Consider the following 27186-nt stretch of genomic DNA (forward strand, 5'->3'; position numbering starts at 1 on the left):
AAAAGATGTATATTTCACTTAGGGAAATGCACGGGGAATAGGGGAAAATCATTGCCCTGAGGAAAGAAAATTAATGTAGCATCAGTCAATAAAGCATTCTGTCATAAAGCAAATGGAAGATACAACAACAATAACAACAACAGGAAAGGAAATACCTCGTAGCCTGGCAGAATCATAAGCCGTGTAATGTATAAGGAGCAACGCGCTTGTGTTGAAGTTCAAAGGGCGCTGGAATCCGAGAGAAGGGAAGCGCGAGTGATGGATGCACGCAGACGCTTGCATCACACGGAAGAAAGGTATGATATATGAGATAAAAATATAAACTGGCGTTATATATTTAAATTCTTTCCTGTTATGGTTGTCCCTTATTAAAATGCAGATAACTGTTTGTAAGAACGTACACAAAAATTAGAGATGCTTAGGAGTATTATTATCTAGTTATTTTTAGGCTGTACAAAAATGCATGTCACAAAGTTATAAGCGATCATGGCAAGAACATTTGTCTAATAAGGAAAGTGTTAAATTATAACAAAATTAATACGTATATAGAATCCAGTTTGCAAATTTCGCTGTCTCGTTTTAACCTTTTGACTTCCATGGCTTCTCAAACGCCGGGAAAAAGAAGAGAGAAAAGTTAAATGCAAGATAAGTGGCATTTCAAAAGACACTTCCTCCGAAAGCAATAATCCTTTCACTTTTCATGACAGTTACATTTATTGCATACATTTCCTGAACGATTTAAAAGGCGGAAAGAAAAAAAATAATACCGTCACTGAAAGGTTTGCAACACTCCCGCCCACAAGTTTTGCTGTCAACGCCGTCTTGAGCAATTACACTCCAAACTTGTGCAAAACGATATGATTACGATACCCATAAGTCAGAGTTAAGTGCCTGTAGCTTTATTTCTGCTTGGTAACACTGCGTACGGTTTAGCAAATGAAGTAACGTGTCATTATATCATTAAGTAAAGTGAACGCGTAAACTTCTACCTCTTATATTGGTTAGAAATTAGATTTATTGTCTTTTAATCCTTCTTCGTATTATCATTCTTTTTCTTCTTATTATTATTATTACCATTATCATCATCATTATCAGCACCACCATTCTTACAGGTGCTGATAAAGACTTGTACAATGCGATTACTGGTGTGAATGTTGCGTATTTAAGGTGAGAGGATCGATAAGTTGAACCCTCATCGTGTTTACAAAGTTTCATTGACAATCGACTATTCACATGACAAGTACGGGAACAAAACAAATAGGAAACAATTCAACATTACAGTAATTTTGTATGCAGGGGGAAAGAAATGTTTTACTCGAGAGAAAATAAGAATTCGGAGCCTCATAAGGCTTAGGGGTAGAGACTGGGAGAAACGCATCGTGGGAGTGAAGGAGACGAGGCTTCGAGACGGTAAGACGACATCGGTTGCGTTGGGCGGGGAGGTAATTAGGAAAACTTGTAATCTGATAAGTTTATGACGGGGAGGCAACTTCGACAGCGTAATGAGCAGTTGCTGGAATTATGAAAGTCGCTCAAGAAAACTGAAGAGAAGAGATGGCTTGGGAGAAGTGGTTTTATTGTGGCCAAGGAGGGTAACGTGAAGATCTGTGATTTGACGACATATATGAAGGGAACTAAAATGGTGTAATTTACGAGTACTGCTTCATAAATAGATTTCATTGTTTCTGAGTGTGTTCTCTGCAACTCCTACTCATCCCCGTCCAACACTTCGCTGTCTTCCTTGTTAAGATAAGATGTGAAGGCGGATCATGCACCCAGTTAGTCAAGACGCAGGAGTTTCATAACTTTTTACGTCTTTGTCAACTACTCATATAACAGGAACTTTGGAAAAAGAAAAAAGTCTAGTAATATTGATTAGCTAGCGGGGAGTCAGTGCACAGGTCACCCAGCTGTTCATCCTTCCTTCGCGCTGGTCGATAAATGGGTGCCTTGGAACCTGAGGAAGGTTAACTGTGAAAACCAGAATGTCACAGTGGCCTCGTGACTCGCATAAGGGATTATCCAGCACAGGCTCAAGGGCCAGTGAAACAGAGATGAGATCAGAGGGTACGCCCACTCGAAGTGTATGCCACTAACATTACTCAGAAAGACATCACAGATCTTCAAACAATGTAACGGCCAATGCAATTTATTATATTGCATAAAAGCGTTTATAAGTTTTCCCAAAGTGCCCTGAAAGAGAAGAGCAGGGGACTGAAATGAGAGTAGGCTGGGAGGCCTTTCAAGTATTGCAGTGGCACAGAGGATGATATGAGTAGTGGCATATCTGGCCTCCCCAGTCCTATATAACTACCATTACCTATGTCAGGGGCGGTATAGGTGGGCCCTTCAGGTGCTACATAATTGTAAAGGAGACACCAGATTCATAATACCACATTTATGGGCATGAATTATGTAATGTAAGCGCCGTGAAAGCTGATTATGTGTCTCACCGATTCAAGTCCTTCCCCAATTCATCTAAGAGTTGTGGAGATGCTGCCGGAATTATACTATTTATTAGCCTCAAAAGTGACATTAATAATAGGGAAGGCAATTTACCCTCGAGTTCGGGACATCATCTTTATTTATGATGTGTCCACAATTATTCTCCAGACCTGATTATTAATGGGCAAACATTAATAATGCAGAGTGGCCGGAGCTGAGCCTCGAGGGGAAGCAGTGGACAAGTCTGAGTTTGATTACATCTGCTTAGTTAAGCTTTATAGCTTAAGTAGCTTTCCCTGAGACAACTAATCCTCACTTTTTTTTTCAGAGACTTCTATTAGTTCACTCATCTCTCTCTCTCTCTCTCTCTCTCTCTCTCTCTCTCTCTCTCTCTCTCTCTCTCTCTCTCTCTCTCTCTCTCTCTCTCTAGTGAATGGGGGGAAAGAAGGATAAAATACAAAAAAATATAAAAAATTCGTAATGAATAATAACGATAATGATGATAATGATGATAATAGTAATAATAATAATAATAATAATAATAATAATAATTATAATTATTATTATTATTATTATTGTTATTATTATTATTAATGGATGGTCAGCACTGAATTCACTGCCTATTATTTACCAGTAAATTTGAATATTATCAATAATTCAATTAGTAAACTACACTCAGTTCTATTTAGATTACTCCCGACACGAATAATTATAACGCGCGGAAAGGTGGCCAGCAAGCCAGGCAGGTGTGTGTGTGTGTGTGTGTGTGTGTGTGTGTGTGTGTGTGTGTGTGTGTGTGTGTGTGTGTGTGTGTGTGTGTGTGTAAGGGTGAGGGGACGCGGGAGGTTGTTACCTTTTTTTCGGGCTCCGTAATAGTTTAAAAAATAAATAATAACGATTGTAAAAGTGCTAATAATAATAATGATAATAATAATAATAATAATAATAATAATAATAATAATAATAATAATAATAATAATAATAATGGGATGAAATAGATGTATCAGAAAAAAAATTATTCTCTCTCTCTCTCTCTCTCTCTCTCTCTCTCTCTCTCTCTCTCTCTCTCTCTCTCTCTCTCTCTCTCTCTCTCTCTCTCTCTCTCTCTCTCTCTCTCTCTCTCTCTCTCTCTCTCTCTCTCTCTCTCTCTCTCTCTCTCTCTCTCTCTCTCTCTCTCTCTCTCTCTCTCTCTCTCTCTCTCTCTCTCTCTCTCTCTCTCTCTCTCTCTCTCTCTCTCTCTCTCTCTCTCTCTCTCTCTCTCTCAGCTAGTACGCGAGAGGGGACAATGGAGCAGGTTAGTTTCCACACAATTACCTTGATATTCTTTCCAAACACAAGTCTGCCTGAGTGGCGCGTGTATGTCGCCTCCACCAGGTAGTCCAGCGACGCTCCGATAAAGGACAGCCATTCCCGCTGCTCCTCGACGCCGTTGGGAACTTTTGGCCGGTGACACTGGCAGGCACATTTTTATCCACCACCACGACTCGGTATCAGGGAGCAGATTGGGTACACACACACACACACACACACACACACACACACACACACACACACACACACACACACACACACACGCAAGGGGGCGGTAGTATATAGAAGCACTATTCACAAATTCAAAAAAATATATGATTCAGTACTAAAAAAGGAACATTAACCGTTTGCTAGTCGCGTAAAGATGCAGCCTATTTTATATTTGTAGACGTGATGGATGTGCCGACAGCAGAGACCAGAGATGGAGAGAAGTGGGAGTTGCTGTTTGCAGATGACCTTGTGATCGTAGCAGGCACCCAAGAGGAAAAAAGAGTGCTGCAGTGGCGTGGGAGTCTTCAAAGTGGAGGGTTAGAAGTTAATGCACAGAGGTCGTCTCGTCTTCCTCTTACTCAGCCACACTCATTCCTCTGCCCACAAACACTCGTCCTTTCTGTTAGTCTGCCTATACCACACCACGGCCGTGCCATGTTTGAAGCACTGTAATGAGGCAGCAGAAAGGCCGTGAATCCTTAGCACAGCTGCGTCGCCCGCCACTCAATGTTTTATTCATGGGCAAGACTTCATAACGCGAAGACCGAGCTCCTTTCTAGGCCTTAAAGCTCCTCCTGCCCAGCCTTTCCTCTACTCTAGCACCATTTCCCATGTTCATAATGTACAGTAGGATCGCTAAACCTCACTGGTTTTCCTCCCAAGTTCATCTTCTGTCTCTTTTACTCTCTCTCTCTCTCTCTCTCTCTCTCTCTCTCTCTCTCTCTCTCTCTCTCTCTCTCTCTCTCTCTCTCTCTCTCTCTCTCTCTCAAGTCGTCTTTTATTGCAATCTTCTCACCGCCTCCTAGGCCCGCCTCTCCACGTGCGTAAAAATCCGTCTTTTCTCTTCGCTAAAGGGAGGTGCTGCGTGTTGTAGAGCTTAACCTTCATTACACCTTCTTACTGGCAACTTTTTTTCGTGTGATACAAAGGGAGATTGCTGAAAAGCCTGTCAATGCACCTTAGAGTGACAGTCTTTTGTGTAGCTTCGCCATTTATGATTTATTGATGACAATGATTTGCTGGTGTTCATCGCTTTTGCTTTCAGACACCAGCGAATCGTTATGATCAATAATCGAGGGTTGACGGCGCTGCACAAAAAAGTCTACCACTCTCAGATGTTGTGGCAGTTTATCGTTTCTCTTCTCGCTTATATGTTTGTGATGTCTGTATCCTCCGTGAAGTGTGTAATAATGTACATCTGTTGAATACTTATGATGAAAGATTGGTTAGATCGAATTATTTTAACTTCCTTTAAGTCACGCACCTTTCATCTCTTTAACCCTGTGATTTCCATGGTGTGTCTGAAGCCTTTTTACGGAAGGACTAAAAATCATCTCCTGGTCAGTATAATTTATCTTAGTGTACGCTTGCGATGCATAAATGGTGACTTTAGGAGGCTCGTGCACTGTCTGTGGTGGTGAATGAGTGATGTGGGTGCTATACTAAAATTTGCTGAGCGAGTGAAGCCAAATGTTCACGTATCATAACCACTTTTTGCTTCCTTCTTAAAACTCATGTATCATGCAGCGGATATAGAGGCGCTCTTTCAGTGTCCAAAGGAAGTGACAACTTAATGATGCAGGCAGTCGATAGCCTGGCACACGCTGCAAGGAACGGCTGGCGTGTGGCGGAGGGGCGGCCACAGCGTCAGGGAGTTGGGGGGAGTCTTTTTCTTATAACTTGTATATTGTGTTCAGTCTGACAAAAGCTAGAGTTCTCAAACGTTTTTGTCTTGGTGGAAGAAGTTTAAAATTCTCATAAATAAGTAATGTACCCCTTCAGTTTGCTGCATTTACCAATATATGACGTACATTAATGGATTAGCCTTGCACAATCTATGACGACCAAAATAAAGTGCACGGTAATGCTTATTGAAAACGCGCTCGTTTATTAAATAATAAACGTGAGCACTGTATTCATACACTGATCCATCATTGTTTTTTATTATTTTTTTTTTTTTACTTATTTCTATTTGTTTAATTTATCTATTTTAACTTACTTTTTTTTTATACGATAGGCAAGCTCATCGTCGTTCTAGTTTTGTTCTGGAGCCTTTTACTCTCCTCTCTCTCTCTCTCTCTCTCTCTCTCTCTCTCTCTCTCTCTCTCTCTCTCTCTCTCTCTCTCTCTCTCTCTCTCTCTCTCTCTCTCTCTCTCTCTCTCCTTGCAGCAGCCCTGCCGTGCCCTGCTGGTGAAGGACAGTGGGGCGGGACGAGGCTTCTTGGTGCCGCCTCGCCTCAGTGCTCAAGCCAGAAAATAGTGTAACATAAAACTCATCTTTATCTCTGTAGTGAATTACGCCGTCACAGTTTATTGTCTTATGCTTCATAAACAAAAGGAAATGCAATGCACACAGCACAATGGGCGATAAAGTAAATAAAGGCACGTGAATACTGGGAGCATATTTCACGACTATGAATGTTGGAGACTTGGGGCGCGGCAGTCACACACACACATACACATACACACACACACACACACACACACACTGTTAGATAAAATGAAATAAATCACCTGTTTTACATCTGTACGGTAAATTTACAGAATCAAGCTTCTTTGTTTCACCATAGGTGACAAAACTATATATATATATATATATATATATATATATATATATATATATATATATATATATATATATATATATATATATATATATATGGTATATATATGGTGTGGCACCAGGACTGGTGCCACACAAGTTTTATTTCACATCCAGGCTACAAACTATAGGTTATCTCCTTCGAAGTAATCCCCCTGGCACCGCATGCACTTGTCCATCCTTCTCTGCCAGGCTTGCATGCACTGCTGGAAGGATTCTTGCGGGATGCTCCTCAGCTCCGTCGTCACGGCCTTTTTGATGTCGTCCGCATCATCAAAACGGGTCCCCTTCATGACCTCCTTGAGCTTGGGGAAGAGGAAGAAGTCGCACGGAGCGAGGTCAGGTGAGTAGGGCGGTTGCTCCAGCACGGCGATGTTCTTCTTGGCCAAGAACTCTCTGATGCTCAGGGCATTGTGAGCAGGCGCATTGTCGTGGTGAAGCAGCCACGAGTTGCCCTGCCACAACTCCCGCCTCTTCTCGCGCACTGCACGAAGCAGACGCCGCAGTACTTCTTTGTACACATGTTGGTTGACTGTCTGGCCCTGTGGCAAGAACTCGCAGTGGACGATGCCCCTCACATCGAAGAAAGCGATCAACATGACCTTGAAGCTGGACCTGGACTGCCTTGCTTTCTTCGGCCGTGGCGACGCCGGACTCTTCCATTGAAGGCTCTGGCGTTTGGTCTCCGGGTCGTACTCAAATACCCAGGACTCATCGCCGGTGATGACTCTCCTGAGCAAGTCTGGTTCAGTTTCCAGACGCTCGAGGATGTCCTGACACACCTGCATGCGTCGTCCCTTCTGGTCATCGTTCAGGAGTCTCGGCACCATCTTCGCACAGACTTTCCGCATGCCCAGATCTTCAGTGATAATCTTCCACACGCTGTTGTGGTTCATGCCAAGCTCATCTGCGATCTTTCGAACAGTCAACCGACGATCGTCACGCACCATCTGCTTGACACGCTCAACATTGGCCTCATTCCTGCTCGTTGAGGGTCTTCCACTCCTGGGGTCATCTTCCACGTCCTCCCGGCCCTCTTTGAACCTCTTGCACCACTCAAAAACACGTGAGCGTGACATTGTCTCATCCCCGTACACTTTTTGCAGCATACCCAGTGCTTCTGACGGCGTTTTCCCCAACTGCACCAAAAACTTCAAGTTTGTTCGCTGTTCAGCGCTCATTGTTAAACGACCTGCAACAGAGGACATGATTTTAAAAGCACGTAAGAAAAAGATTAGTGACTGTAGAGGGTTGGGAGCGCAGTTGTATACTCCAGAAGGATTACTTTGAAGGGGAAATATGGTGGTTTGTGGCTTGGGTTTGAAATTCATCTTTTAGGACACCAGTCCTGGAACTTTAATATATATATATATATATATATATATATATATATATATATATATATATATATATATATATATATATATATATATATATATATATATATATATATATATATATATAATTTTTTTTCTAAAAATCATATACTTAATACTTATATACTTCATTACCCTCGTTATTCATCTCTCCTTAATCGATCAAAGATAACCTAAGTGCTACATATTTATTTAGTCTTATGATATCAAATTTCTAAGACAAGAATGACTGGTTGGTCACAGTACAGAGCAATGAACAGGTTTATTTACTTATTTTTATTGATAGTATTATTTTATTTTATCTATCAATAACATAATTTTTCTGATCTTATAATACCTAGTTAAGACAACCAGGACAAGGAGGGTACAGTACTGTTCCCCCAATGATCAGGCCTCCTTTGAATATAAATCTATTCACCCCTCGCTGCCTCGCCTCGTTTCCGCCTCCCAGTCCCGCACGGCTCCGGTCCTGTAGGGGTGGTAGTGGTGATGGTGGTGGTGGTGGCCTGCACGGCGCTGCCAGGCATGACACTCATCCCATCAGCTGCAGCATCACGGAGAATGACGTTCATTACACGATGCTGTTGCTGCCGACGAGATATCACTTTTTTTTAGGCCGCCGTTTTTAAAGTAGTGCTTGCTGTCCTAGTTTAGAGAAACCCAATAGCCTAGTTGCTTGAAATGGGTCTCTCTCTCTCTCTCTCTCTCTCTCTCTCTCTCTCTCTCTCTCTCTCTCTCTCTCTCTCTCTCTCTCTCTCTCTCTCTCTCTCTGGATGTGTCCTCTAATGTCTAAATGTTTGTGTCTGCAGTCTCTCTCTCTCTCTCTCTCTCTCTCTCTCTCTCTCTCTCTCTCTCTCTCTCTCTCTGCATACATCCACGCCCTGCCTCCGCCCCTTGACAACCAGTACTCTCGGGTCCCTCTTGGCCTAAATGAAGCACTCACTCCTTAGCCTCCCAAGTCGCGGCAGGCAGTGTTATGTAGCTGGACGAACCTTCCCTGAAACTCGTGAATGTCTGGCCCTTCCGTTCACCTGAGTGTTAAACTCCTGTCTCTCTCCGCTGTGGAAAAGATGTTTGTTTACTTGGTTATCAACGTCACCTTAAACACTGTAAACATCACCTTACCCCCTTGCAAAAGAGTGAGTGTGGCTGTTATCCTTCCGTCTCTTTCCTCTTACCCTTCGTTTATTTATTTATTTATTTATCTATTTTGAGAGGGTGTCTGACCAAGGACAAGAAAAATGCTGAAAATAAAATGCCTCCTGAAGGTGCCAGTCCCCAGAGAGTAGTCGAAAAGATTAGTATCAAGATCATGAGAAATGTCTTGAAACCTTCCTCTTCCAAGACACCAAGTCATAGGTAGGGCAACATAGAGACAGGAAGGGAATTCTGAACTTAGCAGTAAAAGGGAGGATCAACTGAGAGTGTTATTAACTCTCTTACTTTAGGGAGATGGACAGAATAGGGGTGAGAGAGTGTAGAGCCTTATGCAGTGAGGCCGTCGTAGGAGGGACAGTGGTTATCAGCGTCACCTTAAACACCATTAACGTCACCTTCCTTATTCCTTACGAAACTATAAATGTTGGTGTTATTCTTCTGTCTCTGCCCTGAAAAGCTGCTTACTTGGATCGTGTTCTTTGCGTCACTTTAAAGAGCATTAGCATTCCTTCCTCACCCTCGCGAAAGAAGTTCCTGAGATCACAGTATGTTTGTAGAAGGCATGAACCTGCTCTTAATAGTTTCCGCGTTGCCAGTGGCGGAGCGTTGAATGCAGCCTTGCTCTTGTTAAAATTTCTTGTCGGATAAGTACGCACGGAAACAGTTTTCTTTTTCTAAGACAGTGGCCATGCATGTGTCTTGCTTGGAGAGGGAGAACGGAGAATCTTTTCTTTTTTATATCAAAGGGGTTGGGGGCCAAGGGAACAAAAAGACGGAAAAAAAAGGCCCACTGAAGATGCCAGTCTCAAAAAGAGAGTTGTCTAGAAAGAAAACCAGATTTACGATCCTGTTATTGTTGTTCTAGATTGCCTTCATTGAGGGCACAGCTTTATGTCCAGAGGCGGTCCATTGCAGCAAAAACTTAGCATTCATCTGTCAGTCATACTAATCTTTGTCTTCCTTCCATATCTACGTGAGTGTGTGTGTGTGTGTGTGTGTGTGTGTGTGTGTGTGTGTGTGTGTGTGTGTGTGTGTGTTTAACTAGTTGCAGTTCACAGGATTTGAACCAAGCTTGTGTTGTCTGCCCTGTTTCCATATCTACGTGTGTGTGTGTGTGTGTGTGTGTGTGTGTGTGTGTGTATGTGTGTGTGTGTGTGTGTGTGTGTGTGTGTGTGTGAACGCCACCCATACCATCAGCATGAAATCGCCATTACCGAGGCTGGATGATCGCTCTTTCACCTAAAACGGACATTACTGTTTATCGCCACACCAGGCTGATATCAACGCTCACTTACCATGGAGTATAGAGCACAGGATACCCGGGGCACAGCATACTTACCCGACCCATAGTTGAGTTTCGTACCCAAATAAACCCATTACAAAAAACTTAACTTGCACTGTAACTGGTGTGGGTGCAATCCTCACCAAAGCCCCGTTAACTGAGCCACGATGAAACAGGCTATTGCATTACGATAACACACTGGCTGGGTACTGGATGATAAGCACTTTGGGCTCCCATTATGATCATTTTCACTGGTTATAGGTGATTAGTGAAAAGAGCATAAGGACATGTGAAAATAAGGGAATGTTGCAAGAAGCCATCCGACCTACACGTGGTGGTTCCTTTTTCGAAACAAAGCTACCTATCTTCACATATCATCCTCGCTCCTGAGTCCATTTCATTCATCTACCACTCTGTTTGAGAAGTTATCTATCTCTCTTTAAATCTAACTGGTTTTTTTTCAACCCTCAGCCCATTATTTTTTGTTCTATTCTGATTACTGACCCTGAGAATCTCCCTTAGTCACCCTTGTTATATCCCTTATACCACCTAAAGATTTCCATCAAGTCCCCTCTTAATCTTTAAAAGCTTCAGTCTCCTTTCGTAAAGAATACTTCTGATCTCCTGTATCCGTCGAGCTGGTATCCCTCAAGCTGGGGATGTTCCACTCCTCGCCTGGCGTAGCGTGGTCCATTCCTGTGGCAGCGGGGTGACTATGATCTTGTGCGTGTAAGTTATCATACAGCCCCTGTCAGAAGCACAGTACCAGCGGCTATCGTCTTCGACCTGGCCGCGTTCTATTGCCATCCTGGTAGAGCGTAGTGCATTTTTGTGTTAGTGGAGAGCTGGTCTGATTTACGACGATTTTATGCATATAAGTTATCATACAGCCAGTGCCGTAAGTCAGAGACGGAGTGCCAGCAGTTGTCATCTTCAAGCTAGAGATTTTGTACTAGCCTGGCGTAGTTTAATGCATTCTTGTGTCATTGATGGTCTGACTGTACAATGATTTTATGCATGTAAATTTTCACATGGTCAGTTACATAAGTCAGAAACAAAGTGGCAGCGTGCATTAACTGTTCAGCATTCGTCAGCAGCACAGTGGGTAAGTGTACATATAAATCAGATGCGTAGTGTTGGTGTACTTGTGTTGGAATTTTTATTGTGTTCGAGCGCGTCGCTGGAGTGTGCAAGAAAGTGCTGTAATCTCTTTTATCATGACTGTGCGAACTTGGTTGCACTTGTGGCGGTCGATGTGAGTTGTAATGAAGGTGAACTTAAACTGATGATTAAGAGATAAACCGTGGCAAGGAACGCGAAGGAATGACAAATAGCAGCGTATCTGGTAACCCTTATGAGATTGTGGCGAGCTTCGAGTACACTAATCTAATCTCTCTCTCTCTCTCTCTCTCTCTCTCTCTCTCTCTCTCTCTCTCTCTCTCTCTCTCTCTAACAAGAGCAATGGGCGTCACGTGCAGCCATTTCTCGTGGAATCTTCAGCCTTGCTCCTGTGAACGCGCTACACGATTCCAATATCCATTTCAAAGCACCATTTCTCCTACATTCTTTGTAGCACTTAGTATTTATTAACACCACGACCAAATCATAATAATAACAATACTATTAAGAAAAAACAGAACAGCGCTATTCCAGAGTAGTAACTGAGTGACTTAGGTTTACGACAGGATGATGAAAGGCGCTGAGTCCTCACAAAGCCTTTCACCGCGGCCGTGATAAGCTCCTCAGTATTAGCTTCCTCTGTCAATACGGGACTAGTCCTTGTGGCTCCGGGATAGGGTACTGTACACGATCGTTGCCAAAAGCTTACGAGTTCGATTCCCGCCTGCGGTTCCTCCATTAGCCAGAGGAGCGTCGCCCTCGTATTCCTGACCCATCACCGTCACCATGCAGTTTGTTTCATCATAGAGCTACACATGGCTCCAGCCGTCTACTTTAGAGCATATTGATAATCCTTACATTTTATTTCCACTCTAAAACACAGAAAGCTGGTCATGTGCAAGCTACCGCTGAGCAGCTTAAGATAATCCAGACGACTTCCCATCAACTGTGTGGAATTGTGTTACTGCATCGAGGAATTCTTGATTCTTGAGATACATTGATGAGCATCTGTTTCGATACAATGCATCTTGGTGTGAACTAGGCTTTATAAGGAGAGGTGAGGTAAGGGAATGAGCAAGGTGTTAGAAGCATCAGATACTGCATTAGGCACTAGAGGGACGGGGGAGAGGCCGCCGCCAAATCAGTCCCCTGCCAGAGTCTAGCAACTCGTATTTTCAAATATATGATAAGTTCGTTGCTGGATTTTTTATGTTTTTTTTATTTTACCATAAAGTAAAATTTTTTGTATTCATAATATGTAATAAAATCTAGTCTGGCTGTGGTTTCCTTTTCGATATTATAATGTTTTTGTGGCCCCGTTCGTAAAAGTTAGATTGTTCTTTGGATATTTCGTTATTATTACTGAGTTCGGTAATCTTTTTATATTTTGGGTATTAGTTAAAGTATATGGCAAGTCAGAATATACAGTGCATTCCAGTGTAGGTGTCTTCTTTCTTCTCGCGATTTTCAAAATGAATTACGTTACGTAAATATAAGGGCCGAGACGTACATTTTTCTCTGCCTCTTTCTCTGTCTGTACATCAATATTTAGCTAAATTTTCGGCTGTTTCCAGACTGAAGCATGAAGGATATTCAGAATTAATCACGAAAATAAATAAATAACCCCCAAAATGTCTTAAATAAGGCTTAAATAAATTGAAGATTGCACCCACCATGATGTCATCAGGCCCAGACCGTCTTTAGGCGTGGGGCTCACCTCCCAGTCCATCCCCATCCATCTATCCACTGACCCAAACTTACCAACCCACTCACCTCCATTAGACCACTTATTCAACCACCCATTCAACCAAATCCACCAATCCATCCTCGCACACTACCTACAGGCTCACTCGCCCATCCATCCACTCATCTCCTACCCACTAACTCAACCACCAACACTCACCAAACCTACCAAACCATCCACCCTACCATCCACTACACATTGACTTACCCATTCATAGCCTCAGCCATCCACTAATCTATCCACACATCCATCCACTGTTCTCTGACCCTCCAACAACTTACTCATCTACCCATCCACTCACCTACACCAAACCCACCATCCACACCTCACCCACACACCTCATCAACCACATCCTCCATTCATCCACCCACTCAGCCATCTATCTACTCATACATCCATCCACCCACGCATCCATACACCAATTCACCCATCCACCCATCCAACTACCTACATATCTATCCACCTACCTGTGTGTGTGTGTGTGTGTGTGTGTGTGTGTGTGTGTGTGTGGTGTATTTAAATGATAGTTATAGTGAACTACTTATTGTCTTATTATTAATAATACTGACTCTTTTTTCAGTTCTTCCTAGACAAAGCTTAACAATTTCGTGCCTCTTTTTCTGCTCCAGGGAATTCTCTTTCACTCCCGCCCACTTCCCGTTCTCATTTTCTTCACCGTCCCTGCCTCCCTCGCCTCCCTCCTCGCCTCCAGGTGCTCGGAGCGTCACCGCCACACCTGCTCGGTTCTTCCCTTCCTCCCATTTACGTCTCACGCTGCACCACAACCCAATAATTCCCGAGTCTTGTGGGTCAGTGTCCCCGCACCGCCGCCTTCCGCTACCAGATTATTTTTTCTTCTTCCTACAGCTTTTTCCATGTTCGTAACGGGTCGCTGGTCCTTGCTGGTTATCTCTAAAAGCTTTGTTCAATTTCTCTTCTCCATTCAGTCATCTCTCTCTTTCTGTCATGACCTAATCTAACTTAACATATCCTGATGTAATGTACGAGTAAATTGTCCTAAAACAACCTTATCTAACCTTACTCTACCTATCCCAATGGCTGATGTCCATATGATGAAAAATAAATAAATACAATTTCATCCCTTATTAATTAAGTTACTACGTTCCATTTATACTGGATATAGAAAAATGCAAATCGGCATATCCGTTTATAGATTTAATCGCACCTAATCCATGCCCATTACCAATATTATGAAGGAAAACAATAGCAGTAACTGGAAAAATATTTGCCTTAATTGTACACATATATTTGATCTGGATTGTTGTTAAGGAAGAAGCGTGGTGTGGGGGGTCAACCAAACTCCAGCAATTACAGCAGTAGGCACCAGGCCAGCTTTGAGACGATGCTGGTGGTCACGGCGTACAGTCACTTGTCGTTATGGTGGACGGTACTCAGGTCATCCACTGCACCTTGATCTACCATTTACAACCACAGCCACAACCAATCCATCCACCCGTCCATCCATTGTCCACTGACCTTTCACCAACCCACAAAAAAGAATAGATTTTGCAATTTCTACTCAGTTTAAAGATTGGATGTGGCTGTAGAACAAGTAACGATGTCTCACAGTGATTGGTAATTAGGGAATGGTGTACCAACTGGCAGTCAAAGGGTTAAATACCAATTATGCAGCTTTGTGACTTGTCTCTGATCGGCAGCCCACACGCACACACACACAGGGCAGTGAAGCGGGTGGAAGTCCATTGTTACCACCACCACATCACGTCACCACATCACTAGACCACCACACACGAAGGGTTCGTAGATGGTGAGTGGGTGAGTGGATGGGTGAATGGGTGGATGGATCGATAGGAGTCAGTGATTGGATGAGTGGTTGAATGAATGGGTGGATGTGTTTGAATAAGTAGATAGATGGCTTGGTGAACATTGTATTAGTGTGTGCGGTTTAACATGCTGCCTTCACGAAGCCTGTAATCCAGACGTGTGAGTTTACATCCGGGGACCAGGTGGTTTGGGTACCAAGTGTCTCGAACACCAAACGCCCTGAGGCATATTTGCTCTCAGGCCGATCTGTCTTGAGGATCATCTGGCCTGAGACCTATGATATGACCTGAGTACCATCCCCCCTTGTGTTAGGTAACTATATATAGTTCCCGCTGGTCACGACTCAGGAAGGCCGCTGCAGGGACGCGGCGCTCCGTTATTTATGGATTAATTTTCTCTGCATTTTCCAGTCATTCACTTTAAAGTTGAAGTGCAGTGGTCCAAGACATGATAAATCTGATGAGGAAGAAGAAGAAATGTTGGATCTTTAAGGGTTTAATCTCAGTTTGCTGAGAGAGAGAGAGAGAGAGAGAGAGAGAGAGAGAGAGAGAGAGAGAGAGAGAGAGAGAGAGAGAGAGAGAGGAGGGGGAGAGGGAGAGGGAGAGAGAGCGTCGCCCTAACACTACTATTGATACGAGAATAATCGGTGAGGTAGAGTAGCCGCTCGTCGTGTGGCGCGGCTTTCTGGCTGGCTCGACTGTTTGGTAAATTTTGGTGGCAGCGGCAGACGTTCGCACCCTTGGGGTATTGGCTGCGCCTCGCCACCTCGACCTGCTATTGAGCGTCGCCCGCAGGCTTGCCTCATTCCGTGTACCAAGTAAACACACTGACACCCCCACCCTAGATTTCTGACAACGCTGCTTGTCTCGGCTACTCTGGTGCAAGTTTTGAGCACAATTTTTACCGGAGTTAAGTGACTGCAAAGGAGTCATCGAGTACTTGAGGTCTTTTAGCACCTGACACCACCGCTAGTTATGCCATTGATTCCTATGGCCTCTCACTAAGCTCAGGAAAATCTAGTGCAAGTTTTGAGTACAATTTGAAGAAATGCAACGACTGCAAAGGAGCAATCGAGTAGTTAAGGTCTTTTAGCACCTGGCAGTACCGCTATTTATGGCTTACAGTTAACCCTTTTTCTGTTATGGGATCTCCTTAAGAAAATAGTTCGGTGCAAGTTTTGAGTAGAATCTTAGGGACGTAGTCTTCTGTAAAAGACGTAGTCGAGTGGGCCAGACCTTTTAACACCTGACACCGCCGCTAGTCTTGGTTTTACTGTTAACCCTTTGACTACTACGGATTCTCTGCAAAAGATAATCATTTGTTTCATTTGTTCAGTAGAATTTTAAGAGATGTAACTGACTGCAAAGGAATAATCGAGTACTTTGGACTATATCTTTTTTTTTTTTTTTTTTTTTTTGCTCATTAAGTTTGTCGTTCATTACTGATATGAAAATAATTAGCCATACTGTCATTACCAGTGAGGCTGAATAGCAATAGTGATGAAATGTGCACTGTTTCATGTTAACTATTCAACCGATGTGTACTTACCATTCTGATTCACCGGGAACCTACTGTATAATGGTATGAAATAGCATCCACATCAGAGGTCTACGATAGATAACCACGAGTGTGCGGGTCGGGTGCGGGGTACAATGCAAACATCTTATTGGTGGGACTGATGCATGACTGAAGGTACATGACGGGTGCTGAGCGAATGCAGGTAAACCACATGCATTCTGCGGAGCGGGTACAAGTGTCAAGGCGAGTCACAAAGGCAGGGGGTTTCATGAAATTAACAGGACGAGAGAGGACAGGGCGGGACGGGGCGGGAGAGTCAATGAAGATAACGGGGAAAGACGTGTGCTGGAGATTCGGAGAGGATATAGATTAAGGAATACGGAGAGTATGACGTGAGGTTTAAATATGAATGGCCGGGTCATGGCTGGGAGTCATTAAAGGAAGCTGCCCTGTCGCTTACCTGAGGCAGAGCTGTGAATTATGAGTGAAGTCACCGTTGACCCAAAACCCTGGATTAAAGATGGATTTCTGTAGTGGCCAGGGAACTAAGTAAATGTTTGCTCGATAGCTTTGCCCACCACTTGAAACCAAACAAGTTAATATGTCTACAGACTTTGAACAGGTTAACGAGACAGGTGTAGAGCTCTGCCAGAAAAATGCTCCGATATCATAAAAAAAGAAAAAACTTTTCCCATAAGTCTAATAATATTTGGAACAGACCATAGGAAGTGGGAGCAGAAATAATAATATAGTTAAGCAGTGTGCGGCAATTGAAAGAAAAATTAGACGATATAAAGAGAAGAGCAGAATCACACAAGGGAACAAGAGACACGTGATTATGTAGCTTCCTTAGAACCACACACACACACACACACACACACGTAGGTTAAAACGTACACACTCCCACAGGATGAATATCTCGCAAAGTACCTACCCATCACTAGAAGCTGTACTAATTCTGACCCTAGAGGATCCTCTCGCTGCTGCCTCCCACCACAACTCACCTTCCTAATACACCTTTGATAGTTCCCGTCGCTCACCACTGACGGCCTCGTTACCCAGGCTACGTGAGGCGGCGTAAAACTTCCCCCAACGACTTAAGCGCCGCCGCATGCGTTACCTCAAGGCTAAACATTACTCGTGTTCGATGTGGAAGGCAGGAGGGCTGAGGAGGCTTCTGGGGATTGATACGATTCCAGAACAAGGCCATCAGTATACATAACATGCGCGAGAAGCAATACCTTTAATAAGAATGGGAGCAGAAGGTTTTCATTTGTTAGGTGAAAATTAATGTTAATATCTTGTTCTTGCATCACATTGTAAAGAAAGGATCCGCGTTTGAAAGGAGTCATTTCATCGTCCTTATATAGAAATTTGTGATGAAATTTTGGCAATAATTATTATAGGAAGTAATTAAACTAAATATTCAATACTTTCTGGAACACGAGAGAGAGAGAGAGAGAGAGAGAGAGAGAGAGAGAGAGAGAGATGTAAACACGTGAATAAATTACATGCTGTAGATGGACGCCATTTCCCCCTCCTGAACAAAGTATGTTAATTCAACTTTGAAGACGCCTCTACTTAATTGCATGCTTTTGGCTGTCCCGACGGAGACGTAAAGGGAAATTGTATAATACCTGTTAGTCCTTGAGAAATTCAGTTAAGAATCCAAAGGTCAGGAACTGCTCAACTTTCAAGAGGCAACGGGCTGGCAGTAACTTAGGAAACCCGCAGCTGGTGGTGTGACAGGCGCAAGTGGCAGCATATTTCACTGCACCTGCTTGAATTAGTGCTTTCACTGCTATATGCAACGATTCACAGCACAAAGAAAAACACTATGTATGAAATATTTTTGACCATCGATAGGAAAGATGGGGATTAAAAACTAGATATTACAATTCCTAGACAGCATAATGTTAAGAGGCGGCTGTAGAACAAGATAGCAGAATGGTTAGTGATTGATGAAAGATGTGCCAAATATCAGTGAAGGGATTAAGTTGTCTGGACATGCAGGTGCTAAGCGTCAGTGAGTCTCCATTAAACTGAAATAATAGATTACGTAAGACATTGTCCATTTGACGCTAAAATGATACACATGGTCTTTATTACTAGAGAGAGAGAGAGAGAGAGAGAGAGAGAGAGAGAGAGAGAGAGAGAGAGAGAGGAGTTGCATAATGAAAGAACGAGTATGACAAAGATAAATCACAACCATTTAATATCACTGTTGCGCAATAAACACCATCAAATATCCAAATGGTGATCTAATTCGGACATGAAACCTGGAGGAGTGAAAAGCTATTAGTGAAATAAAACCCTGTAATTTAGACTGATTGCTCTATTCAGTGCGTGGCGGTCTGGCTAGGTGGGCTTGAAAGGGGAATAATACAAGAGCAAAGGGAGGCACGGGACTGACACACGGCTGGTCATCGCTTCTTAGGGAATGAATGTGCGAGGAAATTACGTGTTTGGCCTGAAAGGTAATGGACTCTATGTTTAATGGACCAGAATGGAAGGGATTTATAAGAAGACAGATAATAGAGAGGAAGAGGAGAAGATTTTTTGGTTTTGGTTAGCGTTACGATGATTGGTAGCCGATGGTAATGTTGTGGAAAGACAGACGTGGGTTTTTGCATTCATTTGCTGTTTTGTTCGCTTGTCTTCTCATATGATTGGTAATGTTATAGTTATCATATGCTGGTTAAATTAAGATGTAGCTTTTGATTATATTGATAAACTTTTTGTTCGTAACTCTTGTTGTTGATTGCTAACGTTATTGTTATCAAGCTGTAGTTATTGATGTTTTTACGTGCCAGTAACTTGTTTCAATCAGCCGATAAGATTTTGTTCGTTTGTCTTGTTTATTGTGACTGGTAACGCTATTGCCGTCATGGTAACTATTATTGCCATATGCTCACAAAATAAGATATAGTATCTGATGTTTTTATTTTAAACGATGGATTTCCGTATGTTCTTTGTCGTGTCTTATTAATTATAACGAGATTGTTGTCATATCCTCGCTATTGAAGATTTTTTTTTAATGTTCGGAAACTTATTTTAATCAATAGATAAGCATTTCTTAACCATTAGGAGTAGTGATGCTGAGGCAGTTCTATCGATAAAGCTTAGATAAGTTAAAAGACGCAGTGTAGTATCTTCTCCCCCATGTTTATACTGTGGCTACTAATCTTCAGTCGTAGTCTTCTTCGTGATCATCCTAATGAGATCCCCAAACAAAGCCTATGCGTGGTGCCAGAGCTGCTTCAGAGCCCTGGCGTCTGTGCCTCACGCATCACAGGATGAAGCTCCGGACACGCACTCCACACAAAAACGTGACTGTGTGTGCAGGCGACTGTTTTTGATGTTTGTTTAGATTCATTTATTTTTTGTTTTATTTTACTTATAATTTTATTTGTTATTTTTTTTTTGTGTACATGTTACATCTTTATTACTGTGGTTTGCTTTCTCTCTCTCTCTCTCTCTCTCTCTCTCTCTCTCTCTCTCTCTCTCTCTCTCTCTCTCTCTCTCTCTCTCTCTCTCTCTCTCTCTCCATAAGTACGTTTTTTGACGTTTTATCTCGACTATATCAGGCTCAAGTCTAGTGGAAGTTACTAGAATTTTCAAGAATACTTTTGTAATTCTAGTGGTAACGTAACAAGGATCTCATCAATTAAAAAAATAAATAAATAAAAATAGTAAAAAAAAAAACACAATAAATTAATAATGAGATCTCGACTGATCATCTTGTAGTCCTTGAAAATAGTCCGGAGCATCTTGAAAATCCTGCTTGCTTGGTTAGGTCTTAGGGTGGTCGTTGATTATAACAGCGGCCCAGTGCAGGGAAATGAGACACACACACCAGGGAAATGGCTTAATAAATTCAGGTCATGCAGTTTTCTCAGCTAGGATTCTTTCTTCCCGTTGGCCTCTCATGTGCGGCGCGTCTTGCTCTCGCGGAAAACATTCGACGTAATCTTGGAAAAGTAAGACATACAAAATTACAACTTTTTTTTTTTTTTTTTCCTGCGAGGACAAGAAGGAATGAAAGATTTTTTCAATTTTTTTTTTTTACACAAATCCTGATGGGTTAACCTACTTCAAGAAACAGAACAAAATATAAAATTATGACGGTTTTTTTTTTTTTTTTAAGACCAGAAATGAAAGCTTTTTTTTTTATTCATTCAATTTATTCGTTTTTTTTTTTTTACAATTCTTGATGGGCTAATCTACTCCAAAATACAGAACAAAATATAAAATTATGACTCGTTTTTATTTGTTAGAACCAGAAATTAAAGTTTTCATTCATTCATTTCATTTATTTATTTCACAGTTCCTGATGGCGCTACACAACTCCAGAATGTAAAACAAAATGTAAAATTACAACACCGTTTTTCTGTGAACACTAACAATGAAAGCTTTATTCATTTATTCATTTATCTTATGCATTTTCCCACACAATTCTTGATGGGGCAGTCCACTCCAGTATAGAGAACAAAATCCAAGACCACCAAACCTGTACAGGCGAGACACCAGCTGGGCAAGGAACGCACGGAGAGTGTCATTCTTGAGCTCGGTCACCACTCGCTCACCCATACCTCTAACACAGCTGGTGGCTTCTATGAGAGAGAGAGAGAGAGAGAGAGAGAGAGAGAGAGAGAGAGAGAGAGAGAGAGAGAGAGAGAGAGAGAGAGAGAGAAAGAGAGAGAGTAGTGTACCAGTAGAGCGCATCGCCGTGTAGAAAAGCAATCTGTATATTAATTCAACATTGTCCCCTTATCAAGCTTGACGAAGTTGGATTTTAAAAAGACCACAGGAAGAAACTGGTTCTCTAATAGTGTTAGATAGCTGGAACATTATCAGTGATCAATTTGTTCGTGCAAAGTTAATAGGAAGTTTGATAAAATCGGATGTAAAAAGATGATAGAAAGAAATTGGTCCTGAAGTAATGGAACAATCCCATTGATCAATTTGTTCGTGCAGAGTTAATGGGAAGCTTAAATAGGCCAGATAAATTTAGGGATACGAATGATAGGTGTACATTGGCAGATATACTTTATAGAGGAACTCCTAAGTAAGTATAGACCAAATGGCTTTTGCATCACTCCTTTGCGTTATGTGTTCACAGAGGCAGCAAATGTCGACTGCCGTGTTGCCTCGTTTCCTGCTGCAAACACTCACGACCCTTGGCCTTAACCTTCTCAAACACATTTTCTTCTTTCCTGGATATTTCATGCAACATCACGAGCCTCACCCTCTTTGCCAGGAAGGAGAGGCGGTGAGTGGACGACGAGTGCCTCACGAGAACACCTGCTGGGCTGCAAAGTTTTCTCCCCCTGAATCCAGACGACTTGTACTGGTGATTCAGTTTATCTATTTATTTGTGTATTTATTTAAAGTGTTATGCGATGCTACGTTACTGTGAACATTCCTTCGCGCGTTCCTCTTGCTGGGAGTGAAAACACGCATGAGTAACAAATCTTCTCTTTGGTCTTTGAAAACACTTCTCGTGAGATAACAGCATTTCAAAATACGGCTTCATAACTTCCCTCAGTCTCATTTTTACCTCCGTCCAAAGCCTCTAGTGATGTTTAACAAGGACTCTGTATCATTAGTTAAAATGAAAAACCATTAAAACAAGACCAATCCTCTCTGTGGTCTTTGAAAACAGATAGCATTTCATACGGGTTCATATCTCCTCCTTTAGACTCATTTTCCCTCCGTCCAAAGCCTCACCCGCCCCTCGCAGCTCACTCTTGACACCGGCCCGCCCTCATTCCGCTGGCCCCGATAAGCCAAGCCAGTATCGCTTTAGCCATTTGAGTCAGTGATGGAGGCGGAGCGAGTCACACGTCCATCTCATCCCATAAAGTGTCTTGTGAGTTCCGAGTCAGTGATCTAATGGAGCCCCAAAATCGTGAGCCTCGAGATGCAGCCGCTGAGCCACTGAAACTCTGAACCTTGCGCCGCTGGTTTGCTGGTTTGTGATATTTGTATTCCATTATTACTACTATTACTACTACTTCGGCTACTATTAATGCTGTTACTACTACAATTTTTTATATACGAGGGGAACTGGCCTAGGACGAAAAAAAAAAAAAAGGCCTATTGAGGTGCCGGTCCCTAAATAAAGGTCAAAAAGGATCATCCAGAATTAGAGGATAAGTGTCTTGAAACCTGCTGCTGCTGCTGCTACTACTACTACTACTACTACTACTACTACTACGTATGGTGCCTGACTTTGTCCTACTATAGTACAAGTTTGCTTTATTACGTGTAGCGAGTCCCATAACTTGTTCTTTTATGCACTGAGGGTGTCAGTTTCATACCACAGATAACACCAACAGAAATAAATGGACAGTTGAAAGTGGAGATCGAAAGTAAATTAATGAAAATCGAAAATATCAAGACACTCCGTAACTAACTTCGCCTCTTCATTTTCATTCTCTCTCTCTCTCTCTCTCTCTCTCTCTCTCTCTCTCTCTCTCTCTCTCTCTCTCGTACCAACACTTGCCTCAGCACAACACAACAAGCACAACACAAGCACCGCCTCACCATGCACACTCGTACATCGCAGCGCGGCTCTGTAGCTCTAAATATATAAAGATGTGTGTGTCACTTTTCCCATTATCTCCCGGACGCGGCACACTCGCGGCCTGCTAAGCTGCGTCTGATACTGAAGACACATAGCGGTATTCAGACGCCGCGCTGCTTCCAGGAATGTTGGAATGTTGCCTTGTGTACGATAAGCGAACATGCACACACATACACACACACACACACACACACACACACACACACACACACCGTATTTCACTCTTTGTATATCATTTTCTTTCTTTATTTCTATCTTATTTATTTATTTGCCTATTTATTTATTATTATTAGTTAGATATTTCATTGACCAAAGCTAGGAGTTACATAATACGTTAGATGACCATTTGAATATAGCTTCACAATGAATATACATACTTACATCAACAATGTGTATATGTAATTATCAAATATGTAGTTCACAAAACTTCATACACTAACTAGAAATAATTAATGATAGTTCTTCTTTTCATAATCATAAATACAACCTAAGAATGTCGTGAATTATTTTACACACATACACACATACACACACACAGACAGACAGAGAGAGAGAGAGAGAGAGAGAGAGAGAGAGAGAGAGAGAGAGAGAGAGAGAGAGAGAGAGAGAGAGAGAGAGAGAGAGAGAGAGAAAGGTCTAATTGTAGAAAAAGCCAATTCCACGCGGTACAAAATACAATAGAATTCAATATACAAAATTACAAACGGAAACAATGCAACGTTTTATTTTTCCCAGAGTGATACTAAAACATCCTACTTGTAGAGGTCAACACACACACACACACACACACACAGCCACAAGAGGGAGCCACCGAACGCCTGTCTCAAAATTTCCTGCATCAAAGACAGACGAGCCAACACCTGAGCCACATCAATTTACACGTACCTGAGATTCGAACCTGGGAGAGCTTTCATTCTAGGACCGTCCTCTCACACTTCTTGTCCTATTTCTACAACTGTTGACAGACGGTAGTGGAAATCTTTCTTTTCTTCAAGTATTTGCATGGTTCTAGTGATAGATAATTATGTACCGATGACATTGACATTTATATCACTAACAGAAACGTAAATGTCCAGTCTGGTGATCGGTTACTCACAAAAGCGGCTCCTGTAGCTCTCGGCCCTAGAATTTAACAAGCAAACAAGCATTTTACATCATCATTATCAAAAACACCCACGAAAACCCGACTAATCATCTACGTGGCCTCTAAAAACAATCCTTATGAATAGAGAACAAAGTGTCAAGGAATGCAAACCTTTGGACGCGGCACCACTCGAGCCATCACGCTTCTTGTTTCTTAATTACAACACTGACACACGAGTCATTCCCTTCAACACCGAAGCAACACATCTGGGGGGTTTTAATGTTACGTCTCTCTTGCTGAGCTCCGCCACACACACGCAGAAAGAGGAAGAGGCAAGGAAAAGCAGGGAAAAAAGTATATTCACCAAATCCAATTCCATTTCAGATTTCCTTTGAGAGTATAATGCAATGTGGCGCGAGGGAGGAAGGGAGGGAGAGAGGGAGAGGTTGGCGGCGCGGCGCGGCCTCCACACATAATTATTTCTCGGCGGAGGTGATGCCGTTGAGGGAGACGTATTTGATGGGAACACTATCGCGGGGCGCTGCTTGACTGGCTGTTTGGGGCAGCGTCATTTGTGCTTGGCGGGAGAAAGAAAGGGAGAGAGACAGTCTTAATACAAGGACAAGAAAAATCTATGTCTATCTATCTATCTATCGATATACCAGGTCGGTAGTCCTACAGGCGGTGGTCCAGACAAAGCACCACACTCCTATGGCAGGGACTAAGAATACTGCCACTGCGTTCCCTGCATGTCGAAAGAGACGACCAAAAAGGACGTAGCGAGGAGGCTGGGAATCCCTTTCTCTTTATTTTATTCTTGCGAACACACAAAGCAGAACACTAAATGGAAAAATGCAGGATAATAATAAAACTCATCTGAACCCGACTTACTGTAGTCATTCTCTCGCTCTTCGTCATATTGTTACACTGATTTCCTTTGCCAGTAAAATTCTACAATCTGGAGGAAAGTAAGAGGTCAATGGAAAAATAAGGTACGACAATATTAGTCCTTGGTACGATTCTGGTGCTGTGACGTCATGACGTTCCTGACATCCGCAGATTTCCTATAATATCCTCAGTTTCATTATAATAACTTTTCTCGCTTAAATACCACAAAGTTATTTCATAATACCGAATAAATACTACTTAGTTATCACTGATTAATAGAAGCATATCAGAACTTAGTTTTTTGGCATATAACATTTACCATATAGTTGAGTTTTAAAAGACAATAGGTGACTGACAGGCAACCCAGCACGAGTCTCACCTCAGTCATCTCACGGACAGGAATAGGGGTGGCTGCGTCCACGGCAGGCATGAGTGGACGTTGTGTCGTGGGTGAGCGGCACCGCGGCGGCGACATTGCGGTGAGTGAGCGATTTGAGACTTAGTTCCTTTAAATTACCTTTAAGTCGTCCCTTTAAGCTCTCTTTATGAACTTCCTTAGCATTTTTTTTGTACGTATGAATGTGTATCTATGTATGTATGTTCATTATTCTTATATATTTATTTGTTTTTAGAAGCAGGATGGAGATTTAGACATGATAATTACATCTACTAGCACTTCCCTTTCCTCCTTTTCCTCTTCTTTCTCCATACCCTCCTTTTTCTCCATCATACCCCTACTCTCACCCCCCCATTCCCTACTTCCTTGCATCATGTTAGCTATCTTTGCACATTAATGCGTATATATAATGGAGTACATTGGGTAATGATTTGTTCATATGTGTGAGGTAGTGGTGGTGGTGGTGGCTGTTGTCTACTCCCCGTCTCTGGCCTCCCCCTACCGCATCTCTACTCCCTGCCTGCCAGCCGTCACGTTTCCGCAATCCACTAACAGTATGTAACTAGTCATTTCTCTGCCATTTTATCTAACTACCGTTTAACTCTGATGATTGAATTTCGAACCACATGACTTAACTATGACTTAACCATGACTTAACCTTTAATATGTTTAGTAGGGTATTGTAGTGTGGTGTGGACTGACTTGGAGTGGGGTTTGGGGGAAGGGGAGGAGATTAGAAGATTAGAAGGAAATATAGGAGAATAAAAGGTGAAGGGCAAACTGTAAAGTGACATTTGATATTTGAGAAAAAGAAAAGTTTATTGATTTCTAGATGGTATGGTTTTGCCGTATGAGGAATGAGAGAGAGAGAGAGAGAGAGAGAGAGAGAGAGAGAGAGAGAGGAAGGAAAAAAATAGCTTGAACCGGGCTTATCTCGTACCTATCATCCTCTTAACCCCAACCTGCCTCTTCCTCCTCTTTAACATCAAACTGCTTCTTAACTCCAACCTCCCTAGTTTAGATTTAAGCCTTCTCCTTTTCTCTCTTAATTCCAGCCTCCTTTCTCTAAACTCCAACCTCCTCCGTCTGAATTCCAGCCTGTTAACTTCAATCTCCTCTTAACTCAGTCTCCCTCTTCCTCCAGCCTCTACCCTCTTAACCCCAACCTCATCCTTTCAACTCCAGATTCCTTCCTTTTAACTCCAACCTCTCAACTTACGTATACCGGAGCTGGAGAGAGAGAGAGAGAGAGAGAGAGAGAGAGAGAGAGAGAGAGAGAGAGAGAGAGAGAGAGAGAAAATTTAGGTGTTCCACGGAAATGGTTTTGGTGGTCGTGCAGGTCGTGTTTTTTTCCGTAATTATTATCATTTGCATGTATAATCTCGCTTCTGTCTTTCCCTAGAGAACGCAGGTTACGGCTCCGCTCAAGTAGAGGGAGAATTTTTGTATGAATATTTTTGTAAGAACATTGCCGCAGCTGTCTTGTCTTGTCTTGCCTTGTGTCGTCTTGTTTTTGATTCCTTGTTAGTCTGTTGTCTCTCTGTTGGTCTGTGGTGGCGTCTGTTTGTTTAGTCTTTTTTTTTTCGGTTCTCTCTCTCTCTCTCTCTCTCTCTCTCTCTCTCTCTCTCTCTCTCTCTCTCTCTCTCTCTCTCTCTCTC

At 42.4% G+C, this 27186-nt stretch overlaps 1 long non-coding RNA gene across 1 annotated transcript in view; it reads left to right on the forward strand.

Annotated features, from left to right (window-relative positions):
* Nucleotides 1-11142: 11142 nt before the first annotated feature.
* The window catches only part of LOC135092672 (uncharacterized), a 30613-nt gene continuing 14569 nt past the window's right edge, over nucleotides 11143-27186 (forward strand). Inside the window, exons 1-3 of the long non-coding RNA XR_010262997.1 lie at nucleotides 11143-11488; nucleotides 25531-25610; nucleotides 25981-26082. This is a non-coding gene — a long non-coding RNA (uncharacterized LOC135092672). The remainder of the gene's footprint in view (nucleotides 11489-25530; nucleotides 25611-25980; nucleotides 26083-27186) is intronic.

This window comes from Scylla paramamosain, chromosome 40 (assembly GCF_035594125.1).
Source record: "Scylla paramamosain isolate STU-SP2022 chromosome 40, ASM3559412v1, whole genome shotgun sequence".
In the NCBI taxonomy this organism is placed as follows: Eukaryota; Metazoa; Arthropoda; class Malacostraca; order Decapoda; family Portunidae; genus Scylla; species Scylla paramamosain.